Raw genomic sequence first — 16,611 nt, forward strand, 5'->3', positions numbered from 1 at the left:
AGAAGGCGCTGAAGTTACACGGGGAGCTGAGTTACAAGAGGATGCCCAAAATGGATCAGAAAGTGCGTCCCAATCCCCTGCGCTGGCCCGGGGACCCCTGGTCGGGCGTGGAGCTTTCAGAGGCACGGGCTGGCGCTGGCGCACCCTAGAGCAGGACTGGGCCCGGGTGGTCTCCAGGGAGCACCGAGAGGCAGGGCCATGGCAGGCCGGGCAGCGCGGAGGCGGGAGGACGCTGGGTGACTCCTGTGGCTTCAGGTGGGCGGACGGCCGGGGCTGCCCCTGCTGCCTCCAGGCAAGGCTGCTGTCCCCTTCTCTGCCTAGCAAACTCCTACTCACCCTCTAAAATCCAACTCAAATGGCCCCAATGCAGGTGAATCTACTTCAGTTTTCCAAGCAGTGCTTATTGTTCTTTCATCTGGGCCTCCAAAGTTCTTGCTGATAGAGGAAAATGCCAACATTTGCACATTAAACCACCTTAAAACCAGCTGTGTTCCCTCGAGGAGCAGAAGATCGGAAGGCAGGGGGCAGGCTGGTGGCCGGCAGTGGGGAGCCGAGGGCCTGGTGGGGCCAGAATAGAAAGAGACGGAGCAGAGGTGGCAGGGGCACTAGTGCAGCCCAGGCAGGCAGGAGAGCCGAGGGGAGTCACGCCAGGGCAGCCGAGAGACAAGACAACCCGGCTGCGAGGTGGCCGGCGCCGGAGAGAGGCCAGCCAGGGCCAGCAACCAGGACAACAGGGTCCTGATAAGCTGGCGCCGACGTGGCCGGGGAAACGCACCGTGCAGCCCTCTCCCAGCCACAGGAGGCGCGGCACGGGGCGGCCCTGTGTGCCTTCACCCCAGGAGCGCCTAAGCCTCCCGGGTGCCCTGCAGGGGGTGACCCAGGAACTGCCAGGACCGAGCAGGAGGCCCCGGGGCCTTCCCCAGGCGCATCCCCCCGCACCGACATCCCCACAGCGTGCGCCTGGCCCCCTGGGTGGGGCTGGGAACCCAGCCTGTTGGGAGGGAGCGAGACCAAATCCCCGGCAAGCCCTCCGCTGCGGAGGCGCAGGGTCGCTGGCCATCAGGACTGGCAGTTAAGTTGGTGCGGGGCAAGTCTGTGCATCGATACGTATATGTGTAATACGAAAAAGAAAAAAAGGAAAAAGATAAATAAGAAAAACGTGATATGACAGTTTGTCATAAAGTTGCAAATAGGTGACAGCTGCCACCGCACTCATGCTAGCTTCTTCGGTCTCCACAGGGCTCACTTCCGGATACAAGATGAAGCTCTGCGCCCACGCGCAACGCCCTCCAGGCGCTTGGCCGCACCTCGTCCTCCCAGCCCTGGCCTTCGGCTTGGGGACAGGCTGCTCCCTGCCCAGCTCCCAGGTCGCGGGAGGCTCACCACCCTGCCCTCCTGCCAGCACCAGCTCCGTCCTAAATGCTGCCAGACCCGGTGCCCGGCCCCCGCCACACGCTGTGAGTGCCGTCACTGGCCACGTCCCCTTAAAGACCTGGAGTTGCTTGCGCCTAGAGACTCAGCCCCAGCACCCTCGGTCGGCCGCAGCTTGGGGCTCCTCTGGTTCCAGAGCTCCACCGGCCGCCCATCAGGGCGGTGCCTGCCTCGTGGCGCCCCTGTCCATGCCCTGGAGAGGGCTGTGAGGTCTCCCCGTCCCTCAGCCAGGGCTGCGGAGGGACCCGCAGGGAGGTGGAAGGCCCAGCCGGACGGCCACTGCCCTGTCCACTCCAGGGGCCCCCGGGAGCGGGGCCACGGCAGGCAGGGAGCCACGCGCTCCAGGATGCAGAGGCCACGGGCCCCGGAGCCACCACGTTCCACGTAAAGGCGTGAACAGCAAGCCCAGGGCGGCCCCCTGGAAGGAGCGAGCTCACACGTGGAAGCACAGCCTCGCCCCGTCGCCGCCGGGGACGGCGAGGAAAGCGGAGCCCGAGCGCACCTGTGGAGGCCCGCGGCAGCCGAGCCAGCTGGTCCTGACATCGTGGTGGCTATTCCCAGGCCCCCGTGGCCGACGCGCAGCGCCAGGTCTTGTTTACCAACCACTGGTGCTGGCCACTCCTGTGACAGGCCACTGGGGCCGTGGCCTGCTCGTTTAACTGACTCCTCCGCGGCCACCCAGAGGCCTTCCACTTAGCTCAAGCGGAGCAGGGCCTGCCTGGCCGCTGCGGGGCCCCTGCTCCCCATCTGGCCCCTCCCCTACCTGCGAACCCCCAGAAATGCCTGCAGTGCCCAGGCGGCCCAGAAAGACGCCAGAGCTCCCCAAAGTCCAAAGAAAGGGCCTGTGGCCACCCCCCCAACCCCGGGGCCCTGGCCCGAGGAGCTGGGGTGGGGGGGACAGGAGAGGGGCCCACCGGCTGCCCTGGAGACGCTCACGGGAGGGGGGACTCTCAGGACGGAAGGCGGTAACTTCTTTTTAGACCACTCAGCAGAAGTCGAGGGGTCTGGCGATGTCCAGGCGCCCCTCCCTGACTCTGAGACGTGAGGCCGGCCCCTCCCCGAGTTGCTGAGGACACCGACAGCAGCCGAGCGCACACCCGTGCACGCCATGAAACCGCAGGGAGCGCGCTCTGTAACACGCCTGCGCCCACGGCCCCGCAGACCCCTGCCCTCGTCGCCAGAGGCAGCCGCGCACAGCAGGGGCCCGAGCCCGGGGGTCTCAGCTACACCAGTACCAAGGGAACTGCCACTGCGGCGGCAAATCCGGATCAGGAAAGGCCGGACTGCAGTACACAGGACAGGCCCGAGGCCGCCCGCCGCCGCCGCCCGGGTGGAGAGCAGCTGCCCTCGGCGTGTCCCGTGGCTCCCGCCCCAGCCCCGCAGCCCCCGCAGCCGGCTGAGCCCACGGCCAAGCCGGAGGCCCCTCCCGAGAGCTGCCGCCCCCGGGGCTCCCCAGGAGCTGGCTTTCCCACGTGTGGGCTGTTTTGTTGCGAAATCAGCCCAGACGCGGGCAGCCCCCGAGCCCTTCCCGTTGCCCCCGCTGAGCCCTCCCGTCTGGCGGCAGAGCAGCAGGTTCCAGGCAGCAGCGCGGGTCAGGGGCGGCCGCCTGGCCTCGCCGCAGCTGGGGAAGACGCAGCGGAAGAGCTGGAGCGTGGAGCGGGAGGAGCTGGGGAGGGACAAAGGGGACGGCAGAGGGGTGGGGCGAGGAGAACACGGAGCCCCGGCTCAAAGCTGGCCCTGAGGATGGGATTAATTCACACGCGCTGAGGGAAAACTCCTTTAAAAGGCTGCTTGCATGAACAACACATTAGGATTTGTCTGAATTAAGACAAATCCACTGAATAGCACTTTTTTTCCTATAGAAAACAGGAGAGCCTCAATTTTCCTGAATAACCTCTCTCCATCAAGAAATAGTCTCCTTAAGAAGACCGAGCATCATTACTCTTTGTTATGGTCCCATAAACTGTGCTGCAGGTACCCATGAGGCACGGGCGGTGATGGTTAGAGGGAACACGGATTACATGATAGATGCTGGCGGTCTGCACTTGGAACGCGGCAGGGCCTGAAGCTGGCTCAATATTTGAAAATCAATCCGTGTAACCCACCATATAACGGGATAAAGAAAAAGAAAATCTCATGATCATATATCCATTAAAACAGGAAAAAAAAAACACTCAAAACAATAGGAAGAGAGGAGGAACTTCCTCAGTTTAATGAAGAACATCTACCAAAAACAGCGTGGTGCTACCTCCTGCTAAGTGGGAGACCGACCGCTTTGCCCTGAGGAGTGCGGACAGCACACGGGCGTGTGCTCTCACTGAGGAAGCAAGACACACAGATCAGAAAAGAAGAAATAAAGCAGGCCCCATCTGCAAAGGACACAGTTGTCTACACAGGAAACTTCAAAACAATCTACAAATGAACTCCTAGAACGACGAAATGAGTCTAGCATGGAAGCAGACCCAAGATACACATTCAAAAACCAGCTGCATCTCCATAAATTAGCAATGAACAGTGAGCATGGAAATTAAAATTGCAATGTCCTTTAAAATCACTCCAAAGAAAGTGAAATCTCTAGGTGTAAATCCAACAAAACATGTACAGGACCTATATTCTTGAAAATTATAAAACACTGATTAAATTAAAGATATAAATAGAGAGACATACCTTGTTCAAGGATTGGAAGACAACACAGTAAAGATGTAGTCTCCCCAAATGGGTATGCAGGTTTAATGCAATTCCCATTAAAACCCCAGCAAGAATTTTTGTAGATATGAACAAGACTATAAGATTCATATAGAAAGGAAAAGGAGCTGGAAAAGCTAAAACAATTTTGAAATAATACTAAAGGAATCATTTTAAACAATTTCAAGACATTACATAGCTACAGCAATCACAACTGCATGGTAGATTGACACATGAATAAATGGAATAGAACAGGGAACCAGGAATAGCCCACAAACATGGCCGACCGATTTCTGACAAAGATACAAAAGCAATTCAGTGGCAGAAGGACAGTGTTTTCAACAAATGGTCCGGAGAATTGGACAGCCACAGGCCAAGAAAATAATAAAAGACAGAATCTCAACCTGAAGCTCAAAACGTATACAAAATAACTCAAATGGCTCATAGATTAAACATAAGCCAGAAAATTACAAACCTTTTAGGAGATAACAGAGGAGAAAATCTTTGGGACCTAGAACTCAATGAAGAGTTCTTAGCTATGACATCAAAAACACAATCCATAAAATAAAACTCGATAAATAGGACTTCATCAAAATAAAAAACTTCAGCTCTGCAAAATAATCTGTTAAGAGGATGAAAAGACAAGCTACAGAGTAGAAGAAAATATTTGCAAACCACCTATCTGCCACAGGACTCATATCAAGATCTTAAATAGAAACAACTCTAAATAAAAAAAAATCAAATTAGAAAATGGGCGAAAGACATGAGGAGACATTTGACTGAAGAAGATATATACGTGGCAAATAAGCACAAAAGATGTTCAACATCACTAGCCATTAGGGAAATGCAAATTAAGACCACAATGGGGACAACTAAATTTAAAAGCAGTGATTGTAATAAATGCTGGCGAGGATGCAGGAAAGTGGCTCTTGCAGACACTGTTGGCAGGAATGTAAAATAGTTTGGCAGCTTCTTAAAATATTAAACATACATATGATACAGCAATTGCATCCCGACACATTTATCCCGGAAGAATATAAACGTACCCACAGGAAAACCTGTACATGATTTTTCAGAGCAGCTTTACTTACGACAGCCCAACACTGAGAACAGCCACTTGTCCCTCAAAAGGCGACTGGTTAAACAAACTATGGTCATCTCCACTGTGCAGCCCTGCTCAGCCGCAAAAGGTGCCAACTACTGATGCACGCAGCAAGTGGACGGGTCTCAAAGCTCCCGGTGATTCCATTTACGCACCATCCTCAGAATGAACAACCAGAGGCTGGACACGGGGCTGGGGCGGGAATGGTGTGAAACGCAGGGAGGGGACGGGGCTCCTTCTGGAGGTGGGGAGCTTGGTGCACTGAGGTGGTGGTGCTTCCGACACCCTCCAGGAGGGTCTGCACCGCGCCCCACCCTGCAGCGACGTCTCTTTCCTGTTGGATATCGCACTGTATTTCTGTAAGATGGAATCATGAGGACTACACGAGACCATTTGCAACTTCCTGTGAATGAAAAATTCTTTCAAAATTGAAAGTGTTTTAATTTTAAAAAAGAGTTGAATCAGCTTCAGATCCTCTACAAGTCACGCGCCTAGCCAGGGGGAATGCAGGTGAGTGCAGGGGTAGGCGCCCCTGTGCCGTATGCCAGGACCTTCTGCCTGGCTGCATTCTACTTGGGGACATGGAACTAGCCACCAGGTGAACCAGCTTGGGATGCGGGGTGTGAATAGCTCAGCATCTTGCGTGTGGGCTCCAGGATGCCTGACCCCGCCTCACCTTGCTTCTTCTTGGTGCCTCGTTCTGGCCTCGCAGAGGCTCAGGGCTCCCTGCCCACAGTATCCGGGGGACAGGGGGGCGCAGGTGGAGTCCTGCAGACCCCTGGCGGTGGGGAATCCTGCAGACCCCTGGGCGTGACATCTGCTCCTCCCGTGATGCATTTCATTTAACGCGGATCCTCTGAGCGGGCTTTGCGTAGCAAGACACCCACACCTCGCTCCAGCCAGGGCGGTACCAGGTGGCATCAGTGCTGGTATCTCGGACTTTCATCCCCACCCAGTGGTACAAGCGCCCCGCATGGTCCCAGGGAGTGCCACATGAAAAGAAGGGCACAGACACCCTTTCCTTCCTGGCCAGGAGGGAGTTCTATTAGGCGCACACCTCCACCCCAGGCGCACACCTCCACGTCAGGCGCACACCTCCACCCCAGACGCACACCTCCACGTCAGGCGCACACCTCCACCCCAGACGCGCACCTCCACGTCAGGCGCACACCTCCACGTCAGGCACACACCTCATCAGGCGCACACCTCCACGTCAGGCGCACACCTCCACCCCAGGCGCACACCTCCACGTCAGGTGCACACCTCCATGTTAGGCGCACACCTCATCAGGCGCACACCTCCACGTCAGGCGCACACCTCCACGTCAGGCGCACACCTCCACCCCAGACGCACACCTCCACGTCAGGCGCACACCTCCACCCCAGACGCGCACCTCCACGTCAGGCGCACACCTCCACGTCAGGCGCACACCTCATCAGGCGCACACCTCCACGTCAGGTGCACACCTCCACCCCAGGCGCACACCTCCACGTCAGGTGCACACCTCCATGTCAGGCGCACACCTCATCAGGCGCACACCTCCACGTCAGGCGCACACCTCCACATCAGGCGCACACCTCATCAGGCGCACACCTCCACGTCAGGCGCACACCTCCACGTCAGGCGCACACCTCATCAGGCGCACACCTCCACGTCAGGTGCACACCTCCACCCCAGACGCGCACCTCCACGTCAGGCGCACACCTCCACGTCAGGCGCACACCTCATCAGGCGCACACCTCCACGTCAGGTGCACACCTCCACGTCAGGTGCACACCTCCACGTCAGGTGCACACCTCATCAGGCGCACACCTCCACGTCAGGCGCACACCTCCACGTCAGGTGCACACCTCCACGTCAGGCGCACACCTCCACGTCAGGTGCACACCTCCATGTCAGGCGCACACCTCCACGTCAGGCGCACACCTCATCAGGCGCACACCTCCACGTCAGGCGCACACCTGCACGTCAGGCGCACTCCTCCACCTCAGCCCAGCGGGTTCAGGAGTCGCTCCTCCACCAAGCTGTCAAAGGAGGCTGAGTGTGGAACTTGGACTCTCTTTCCCAGCGGGCAGTACCAAGGTAGCACAACCCTTGTCCCGTCAGCATGACATCAGAGGAGATCAGCTAAAGCAAAAAATTTAAATAAGGTCCAGTCTTATAACAACCAAAATGTCCAGGATACCATTTAAAATCCATTTATCAGACTAAGAACCAGAAAAATATCAACTTGAATGAGAAAAGAAAGTCAACAGATATGAACACTGAATTATACACTGGAATTAAGTGACAAGGACTTTTAAAGCAGCAATCATTTAAAAAAATGCTTTAGGAAAATATAAATACTCTTGAAAAAATGAGAAAATAGAAAGTATCAGTAATACATTGAAGATATAAAGAAGAAATGGAAATCTTAGAACTGCAAATACTATAACTGAAATAAAAACTCAATGGATGGGCTTAGCAGGAGAATGAAGACAGAAGCAAGAATAAGTGGACTTGAAGATGAAATCATAGAAATTACCAATCAGAACCACAGAAAAAAAGACTGAAAACAAAGGAACACCAGGAAGCCATGGAAAACAACAAAAGAGCTAGTGTTTATGTTTTTGGAGTCTTAGAAGGAGATGAAAAACTTCCTTTCAGTTTGAAATACTTGAAAAAATATTCTGAGAAATAATTGCAGAAAATTCAAGGTGATGCACAAATCCCAAACAGTATTAACCCAAAGAAATTTATACCAAGACATATCATAGAAAATGTCTGAAAACTAAAGGCAAAGAAAATAATCTTGAAAGCAGCAAGAGAGAAAAGGCAATTGGAATGACAGTGAATTTTTCATCAGAAACGTTGGGGACCAAAAGGAAGGACCATAACATTTTTCAAGTGCTGGAAGAAGAGAACTGCCAACCCTACATTTTATATCTGGTGAAAACAACCCTCAGAAATGAAAGGGAAATACATTGTTGGTGGAGATACAGAATGGTCCAGCCACTGTGGAAGTGTGCTGCTTCTAAGGAAGAGCTGCCACGTGACCCAGCGGTGCCACTACTGGGTATGTGCCCGAAGAACTCAGAGCAGTGGCACAAACAGACATGTGCACAGTGAAGTTCACAGTGGCATTAACAATTGCCAAAAGATGGAAACAACCCAGGTGTTCGTCAACTGATGAAAGGGTCAACAAACTGGTCTATACACAAGATGGACTATTACACAGCTGTAAGAAGAAATGAAAGTGATGAAGCATGACAACATAGATGAACCTGGAGGACATGACATTGAGTGAAGCCAGCCAGCCACAAAAGGACAAATACTGTATGATTCCACTAATAGGATCTAAATATAATGAGCAAACTCATGGAGTTAATAGCTAGAATATAGGTCACCAGAAAATAAAAGGTTAGAGAATGGAAAGCTGAGGTTTAATTTGTGCAAAATTGGTAAAAAAGATTGTTTGGAAATGCTTGGAAATGAATAGGAATGGTGAAAGCACATCACAGTGTTTGTAATTAGTAGCATTAATATAGGGGTATAACAGTGGTTGAAAGGGAAAGCCTAAGGTCATACATATCACTAGAAAGAAAGCTAAAAAATGAAACTTGAGACTGTATAACAGTGAACCCTCATGTGAAAAAGGAGTAAGGTTAATATTGCATGTATAAGAATGTTTTTCTGAGAAACAGAAAGAATGTACGTTAATGTTGTAAGTGTTAATATCAAGGTGGTATTTGGAAAAAATACAAACAAAACAAACTATGGACAGTAGTGTATGGTAATAAATAATCTTCCATCAATGGTAAAAAAGGAAGCATGCTAAGTGAAAGAAACTAGACAAAAGTACTATCTATTGTTCAACTCCATCTATACAAAATGCAAATACAAATAAATTATAGAAATGGAAATAGAGTAGCAGTTATGTATGGCAGAGGAAGGATAGAGAGATTGAGAGGTAATTACTAAGGGTAGGGTTTTTTGTTTGTTTTGGAGTGGTTTTTTTTTGGCATAATGAAAATTCTCTAATATTCTAATATTAAGTGATGAATGTACAACTCTGATTATTCAAAATGCCATTGATTGTTCACTTTAGATGGATTGTATGTTCGTAAATAAGTTTCAATAAAATTGATTACAATAACAAATGAAATGAAGGAGAAATAAAGACATTCTCAGAAGAGGGAAGACTAAGAGAATTTGTTGCCAGCAGACCTACTCTATGTCCGAAGTTAGTTTTTCTTTTTTAAAGATTTATTTTTTATTTCTCTCCCTGTCTCCCCTGCTGCCTGCTCTCTGTGTCCATTCACTGTGTGTTCTTCTATGTCCGCTTGTATTCATGTTAGCGGCACTGGGAATCTGTGTTTCTTTTTGTTGTGTCATCTTGCTGTGTCAGCTCTCCATGTGCGTGGCGCCACTCTTGGGCAGGCTGCACTTTTTTCACGTGGGGTGGCTCTCCTTGAGGGGCGTACTCCTTGTGCGTGGGGCTCCCCTACATTGGGGACACCCCTGCATGGCATAGCACTCCTTGTGTGCATCAGCACTGCGCATGGGCCAGCTCCACACAGGTCAGCAGGCCCGGGGTTTGAACCCTGGGCCTCCTGTGTGGTAGGCGGATGCTCTATCCATTGAGCCACATCTGCTTCCCTGAAGTTAGTTCTTCAAACAGAATGGAAATGATCAAAGAAGGAATCTTGGAACATCAGAAATGAAGACAGATCAAAGAGAAGAGTAAAACTGTGGCTCCAGCTCACAAGTGCAGTAACAAGGCAAACCCAACGTAACTCAGATAGATCCTGGCAAGAGCGCCCAAGACACCCGTGCCCAGCTCCCATTCCTTCATGCTGCCTCCCCTGCAATCCCACAAGCAACAAAGATTTACAGAGAACTTGTGTAAGGACTGGAATTGAGCACTCTGGAGGGATACCAAGAAATATAAGACCTGGGCCCGCAGAGAACATCTAGTGTCGGGGGCGGCAGGGAGCGGATCCATGGAAGTTTCCAAAGCCACAGAGCTGAACGCTGGCCTCGGAGCTCCTTCCTGCCAGACGAGCAGGACCCAGGAACCGCTGTCCCGGTTCCTGAAGACTTTCTACTTTTTAATAAAGTAATAAAGGTAAAAGAACGAAAGCTCAGTCTCAGTGCTGCATGGAGAAGGAAGAACAGGCGAGCAAGAAAGGAGGAAGAGATCGAGGTAGGGAAAGGAGGGGAAGGGTGGTGACTCGGCCGTGGAGGCCAAGGACAGCCATCCTTGGTCAGCGCCCCGACCGCCCAGGCCCAGGGCCCACGGCCCGAAGCCAGAAGACACCGAGGACAGGGGCCGGCGGTCACCACACGCTTCGCCGACCCCTCCCGGGACAGTTTCACTCCAGTCCCTCTTTTGCGTAAGGCAGGCCAAAGACACTGTTGAGACCCCCAAGCCCTAATTTACACGGAAGGGGAAAAAAGGGGGAGCTGCCTTAACAAAGAGCACCAGCCCCAGCAGGCGCGGCGCGCGCGACTCGTGCAAGCGCGCCTGCACCCGTCTTGAGCGTGCACACTCGCTGCACCCTGAGTTCTCCTGCCACTAGATGGCTGTGCCAAGGACCCTCCCAGCCCAGGGTGAGGTCCTCCAAGAGCGCCCGGGCCGCCACGACATCAGGGTGAGGAAGGCCGCTGCGTTCAGCGGCCGCAGGACGGGCTAGGCGGGCGCCGGCTGGTTTCCTGTTTCATCCTCACGCCCCCAGACAGATGGGCCTTAATTGTCCTCAGGACCCTTTTCTCCGTCATTCTACAGCGGCCAGTCCCCTTCCATGCTTTCCTCACCCCGCAGGCTTCTCCACGCACTAGAAACCTGCCCTTCTGGAAGCACTGGCCGCCGCAGCTGCGATGCGGGGCTGTCTCCAGTAGAGATCCTCCACCCAGAACACACACGTCGTGGACAAAAGCGTCGTCCCACCGCCCCGGTCCCTGCGGAAAGTGTACTCTGGGCTCCTTCTCGCCCCCCTCCCCGGCTGCTGGGGGCTGTGGGTCCCGCGGCGCCTTCCCGACGCCGCGGCCCTCCCGCCTCCCCCTGCCGCGCCCCGGCCCAGCTGCAGGAGCTGCTTGGCCTCCCCTGGAAGCGCCAGCACCCCCGGTGGCCCGCGCTGGCCCGCGAGCTGCTGCCTCCTCCCCGCCTCCTGTGCCACATTCCGCGCTCCACCCAGAAGCGCTCGGCTTTTGCCTCTCGGCCTCTTTCTGGAATGTTCTTTCTTCCCAGATGTCTCTAGATCACAGAATATTTGCGTTATAAATTACTTTTCCCTAGAAACCTGGTTTGAATTTTCCAGGATGCTCGGCAAACTCCCTTTTAATGCCAGCTATGCTGTGATCTAAGCACAGGGGAAAGGGGAAGCTTGAACCACGGCTTCCAGCATGTCCTGCTCGGCCGCCGCAGGGGAACCTGCCTCCTGCTCGGTTGTCTGCCAAGGGCCGGGTCTCCAGGAGGGCCGGATTTGAGCCCGCGGAGATGCTCTCCGACAGGGAAAGGAGCTCCTCTGGGGCTGAAATCAATCATGCTAATTGGACCTTCTTTCCAATGCCACATCTCAGGAACTTTTCCTATGCCAGAAAGCCCTTTTCTGGGATTATGAGCTGTGACCAATTAATTAATTCATAGTGGAACCTCTCCTGTATGCCGAAAAAGAGCTTGTTATCAGCACAGGCAAACACTGCCTCTATGTCTATCAGTGATGCTACAGTTCGAAGAAAAACAAATTTCCCTAACAGACTACCAAACAGAGCTCTTAATATAATCTTCTGGGCTGTAGGTTTGCAAATAATCAGGAAATTTCAATTCTAGGTCTGCCTCACCCTCATCACAGAGGGCTGTATCAGAACCTCTCAGGAAATGTAGCACTTCTCTTTCTGTCAAAATAATGGGGTAAGCTTAAAAGGTTGTAAAAATCTGATCTATTTTACAGCCTGGCTCTGTGCGTGCTACTGCTAACAAATCATGCTTTAGTCTCTAACCCTCTTGCCTACCACATTAAAAATGATGTTATTTTCCCTGACACATGAGCAGTTTCACTTAGGAGGGAGAGCAGCAGCTTAGGAGCTCGCGATGCCCCTCCCCAGAACTGCTAAGAAAGAAACTGTAAATGAAATTCTGTGAGCCTCGTCCTTTGTATGGTGGGACGTACTTCTGCCAAGCTCCTTCGTTTCCCATTTCCCCCTTTTGCTACTCTATTTTATGAGCTCATAAATAAAATAACTTAACCCAAATTTCCCTAGGCCTTGAATGCAAAAACAAAATCACCTCTTTTTAAGTTATTGGAGGATAAAGTCTTCTCTTGAAAGTCTCCTCCCACTTATTAAGGGATAACTTTTTTTTAAGTAGGTAAAATCCTGACTTTCATACAGATAGAAACTGAATATATAAAAAAATATCATTTAACTCCCTAATGAATGAGGAACCAGTAAGATGTTGCTGTCACTTCGCATACATGTATGAGGCCACTGGGAATGCCACAATAAATGTGCTTGACAGACACAACGCTGCAAAACTCATCAATATTTACGGGAGATAATGAACTCACTCTGCCAAACAAGATCGGTACTTCCATGGACAAGAGTCTTTGGAATTTGTACCGGTATTCTCAGATAACCCAAAGACAACGAAAGGGGAAAGATCCCGTGGAAACAGATAACCCAGATGACGCGGGTTTCCACTGACGACGCTCAGTGAGCTTTTTGGTCTACTTCAATGTCTTTCACAATTTTCCATACACAAATTATGTATAATTTTGGGACAATCTGACTCCCCAAACTAAAAAGCCATGACCAGGCTCAAGATGTAGCTAAATAGCTTCATGCTCCAGAAACGGCACACATCGGTTTCCAGTGGTGAAAACTACAAGGCCGGATAAAGACCCGAGGGCAGGCGGTTTCTCCCCAGGAGGGCTGTGAGCAAGGCGAGAGCAGGGCACCCCTTCAGGCTGCTGGGGGAGAACACGCCCACCTGCAGTCCAGGAGCCACGGGAAACGCCTTGTGAAATGAGGGTAAAATAAAACCGTTTTCAGACCTACAAAAGCTAGCAGAACTTTCCAGCAGGAGCCCTGCTCTGCAGGAAATGCTAAAGGAAGCTTCCTGCAGGACAGCGGTGCCTGAGGAGTGTGGGGGCACTGCAAACGGGGCACACACATTTCACTTATTTGTTGAAGTGCTTAAAAATATGATGCACTGCTTAAGCCAAAATAACAACAATGTGATGACATTTGAACATGTACAGAAATAAAATCCTGCCGAGAGGAGCACAGCGCCTGAAGGGGAGAAATGGCTTATTCTCACCAAGCTCACACCCACACAGCAGGTGGGAGAACACCACTGAAGGCAGCCTGTGCTAAACTAGCAGGTGCAGTGTGAACACTAAGCCAGCCTCTAAAATTTAAAAAGGGCTGCAGCTAATATGCAAATAATGAAGATAAAAGAGAACCACAAAAATACTCAATAAATCCAAAAGAAAGCAGAAAAAGCAAATGAGAAAACTAGAAAACAAATTGCAAGACTGCAGATTTCCACCCAATCATATCAAAATCACATTAGTTATAAATTGTCTAAAAATCCCCAATCATAAGGAATACAGTGAAATGTTGGATGAAAACACAAGTGCTAGGTTATATGCAGCCTACCATAAATCTACATTAAATCTAAGGATTCAAATAAGTTAAAAATAGAAATACATAAAATATACAACATTGTGAATATAATTAACATCACTTATTTATATATTTGAATGTAGTTTAAAAGGGGGAAATTTGAAGTTGGATATATGCTACTAGATAAAACTTTTTTTTTTAAAATACAGGACTGTACAACACAAAAGTGAATTCTAAAGCAAACCGTGGATGATAGTTAGTATAATAATACTGCGTCAATTTTAACAAGGCACCTCACACTGATGCAAAAGTTTAATAATGGGAAAAACTGCATGTGTTGGGGAGGTAGGTGGAAACTGTATTTTCTGCATGATTTTCTGTAAACCCACAACTTCTCTCATAAAAATAATTAAACAAAAGCTATATGATAGCACTAATCAAAAGAAAGCTGGAGAAGCTATAATTATTTCAGAAGAAGGAAATTTTAGAACAAAGAATAGTACCAGGGATAAAGAAGGATGCTTCTTAGAAACAAAAAGGTCAATTAATCAAGATTTTAAACATATACACCTAATTACAAAGCTTCAAGACACATGAAGTAAAAATGGATAAATCTGCAAGAAGAATAGATAAATCCACAATTAGAGCCAGAGATTTCAATTCTGCTTTCTTGATCCTGATCGAATGAGCAGACCCCGACGATCAGCAAGGGTGCAGCAAGATTTAAACATGCTGACAACTTGATCTAATTGACAATTATAGAATATTCCACCCCAAAATAGCAAGTGACATAATTTTTCAAGTGCCCATGAAACATTTACAAAGACAGATGATATTCTAGGTCATAAAACAAGTCTTAATAAATTTAAAACAATTCAAGTCATAAAAAGTAGGTTCTCTCACCATAGTGGAACTTAATTAGAAATCAACAGCAGAAAGATACCTGAACAATCCCAAAATATTTGGAAATGAAATAATATACTTCTAAATAACCCCTGGGTCAAAGACTACATCAGAAAGTGCTTTGAATGGAATAAAAATGAAAAGACAATATATCAAAATAATCTGTAGATGCAGCAAAAGCAATACTTAGGGGACAATATATTGCAGTAATATTAGAAAAAGAGCTAGTTTTCAGAATAATGACTTCAGCTTCTACCTTATGAACCTGGAAAATGAATAACACATTATACCTTAAGTAGGAAGAAGGGAGGAAATAATAAAGATGAGAGCGGAAATCAGTGACCTTGAAAACAGTAAAACAATAGAAAACTGAATGAAATCAAAAGCTGGTTCTTTGAGACGATCAAAAAAAATTGTCAAACCTTTAGTCATGCTGATAATGGGGGGAAAAAAGAAAGAAGGTACAAATTACAAAACCCAGGAGTAAGGAAGGTGCATCAGTCCTGACTCTTACAGCATCAAAACAACAAAAGGGAAATACCATGAACAACTCTTTGAAACTTGGAAGAAATGGAAAAAAGACTTAAAACACATTAATTAGTAACTCTTGCTCACTGAGGAGCCCTGTATCTATTAAAGAAATTGAGATTTTAGTTAAAAACCTTCCAATAAAGAAAATGGTTTCACTTGTGAATTTTACCAAAATTTTAAGGAAGAAGTAATACCAATCCTACACAAAATCTTTAAGAAAACTGAGCAGCAGAGAATATTTCCAGGTTCAGTCTATGAAGCCAACATTACTAGACACCAGAACTAGATAAAGACATTACAAAAAAGGAAACTTCAGATCAATACCCTTCATGGATATAAATGCAAAAATTTTAAATAAATTTTAGCAAATCGAGTCCAGTGATATATGAAAAGGCTACTACAGTGTGACTGAGGGGGCTTGTCACAGAAATAAATGCAGGTGGGTTTAACATTCAAAAGGTCATCAGTGTAATTTAACACAGTAAATTAAAAGGGAAACCCATGTGATCACCTCAACAGACATTTAAACACAAAACCAAAAACCATTTAATAGAACCCAACCTCCGTTCCTGATAAAAATTCTTAGCAAACTTGGAATAGAGGGACCGTCTCTCACGCAAAGCCCACGGCGACATCCCACTCAACGGCAAGAGGCTGAACGCATGCTCCATGAAAGCCTGGACGAGGCACGACGTCCGCTCTCAAAGCTTCTACTCAGTGTTGTTCTGAGGCCCTAGCCAATGACTTCAGGCAAGAAGAGATGAAAGGCATCCAGAATGGAAAGAGAGAATTAAAACTGTCTTTGTTCATCGACGACAAGACTATTTCTAGATAGATGTAATCTACAACAAGATGTAATCGACAAACAAGCCGCTAGAACTAATATCTGAGTTTATCAAGATTGCAAATTACAAGATCAATATACCAAAATCAAATGATTTCTCTGTATGAGCAACAATCAGAAATTGAAACAAAAAACATATACATTGCCATACATATGCACTACAAAAACAAAAAGTATTACAATACCATCCAAAAATATGAAATACGACAAAAGATGTACCACACCTGGACATGGAAATCTACGAAACATTGCTACGTGAAATTAAAGCTCTAACTGAATGGAGAGATGGGCCATAGTCATTGGTTGGCGGGTTCAATAATGTTGAGAAAAAAAGAGCAAAGTTGCAGGACTAACACTACCTGATTTAATGGCTTATTAAAAAGGTCCATAACCAAGGCAGCACGGATTTACATCACGACGGGTAAAGGGCAGAGTCCAGAAAGAGACGACGGTAAATGAACAAGCGTTTCACCAAAGGAGCAAAGGCCCTGAGTGAGCAAGGACAGTC

The 16,611-nt window shown here is 49.0% G+C and overlaps 1 protein-coding gene across 1 annotated transcript in view; it reads right to left on the reverse strand.

The window, feature by feature from the left end:
• The window catches only part of ADGRD1 (adhesion G protein-coupled receptor D1), a 123,939-nt gene that overhangs the window by 36,085 nt on the left and 71,243 nt on the right, over positions 1-16,611 (reverse strand). The gene's annotated exons all lie outside the window — the stretch shown is intronic.

The sequence above is a fragment of the Dasypus novemcinctus genome, chromosome 19 (genome assembly GCF_030445035.2).
Source record: "Dasypus novemcinctus isolate mDasNov1 chromosome 19, mDasNov1.1.hap2, whole genome shotgun sequence".
Taxonomy (NCBI): domain Eukaryota; kingdom Metazoa; phylum Chordata; class Mammalia; order Cingulata; family Dasypodidae; genus Dasypus; species Dasypus novemcinctus.